The following is a 1,326-nucleotide window of genomic DNA, read 5'->3' on the forward strand; positions in this document are numbered from 1 at the left end:
TATTAATTATAAAAATTATTGGTCCTACTAGCCATAAACACTAATCGATTATATGAAAGAACTATCAGATAAGTGTGCATGTATACAGAATTGTGAATGCATCTCTAAATACTATAAATGTATATATCAGAGGTATTTCTGTTTCATTTCCAAGGTTAGGGTCCTCTTTACCATCTTTTTTTTAGCATCGTCTCTCCCGCCCTTGAGCGATCTCTTAAGTGTTGTGCTTCATGGCCATGGGGATACGAGACCTTAGGTCAATGGGTTTTTACGTCTGATATGACCAAGTAGGAGCAATCTGCTTCGACAAATCTCATCCGACCCTCAGACAGGCGAGGTCCTGGGTATCACCCAAGACATCGATGCAATTCGAAAAGTCAGTGCTCAATTCACACCAAGTTTCGCAGCTAGCTGCATTCTTCTTTTGCCCATGAGCCGAGTGATCGACTGCTCAGAGTTGTCATATCAGAGGTATATACAAATATTTAAATTTCCATTTAATAAAGTATTTTTGTTAGTAAGATAAAATTAATATACATAATGCATCGTTTGTGCTGTATCCTGTGCTTTAAAACAAGAATTTCAAGACAAAATTTTCCTGTTTTTGCCTTTTTCACAGCTCTATAACATCTTTCATTACATTCATAAACTGGTACAAAATTATAACTATCAATAGAAGCAACCGACACTTATGGCTGAAAAGAAATACACGTAATGAAGCTGTATGTCTGCATTTATTCCATTATATTATTTCCAAGGCCATTTACTTCAACGAATTAACATGTATAAGATATTAATTTTTTTAAATTTCTTTCATGAATTAAAAAGTGTATGTATACTGTGTGTGAAGTGATATTGCATTTTTTTCTGAGTAAGAATATTTCAGAGTTCTAAATTAACATGTTGTCATAATAAAATGGGTACCTTGCAAATAAATTTTAATGTTCATGGCAATGAAGATAAAATTGCTTATTAGTGCTAGTACAAAGCATGCTTAATGACAAATATAAAATTGCATATTAGTGGTAGTTCAAAGTCTAGCAAAGAGTTGGGCCATAGATGTGTTTATGGTTTTCTTCCTGTGTAACAATCTTACGAGTCAATTTTTCTCATAAATTCATCCATGAAGACATTACTTCTATTACTGTACTTCTATCTATACTATAATGCTCGTTTACCTTGCTTTAAACATTTAATGGACAGACTGAATTAATATTGCTTTAGTGAGCAAGTTCGACGCCTGCAGCCAAGGCCAACTAGATATCTACAGGCCTGCTCCACCGATTTGTGACGTCACAATCGAAGGCGATCATTCCCACGGTAGAC

At 34.6% G+C, this 1,326-nt stretch overlaps 1 pseudogene; it reads right to left on the reverse strand.

The window, feature by feature from the left end:
* Positions 1–318: 318 nt before the first annotated feature.
* On the reverse strand, positions 319–459 carry LOC146993997 (5.8S ribosomal RNA; annotated as a pseudogene).
* Positions 460–1,326: the final 867 nt, after the last annotated feature.

The sequence above is a fragment of the Stegodyphus dumicola genome, chromosome 11 (assembly GCF_044657685.1).
Source record: "Stegodyphus dumicola isolate Sdum_Otavi_A_Nest chromosome 11, ASM4465768v1".
Taxonomy (NCBI): Eukaryota; Metazoa; Arthropoda; class Arachnida; order Araneae; family Eresidae; genus Stegodyphus; species Stegodyphus dumicola.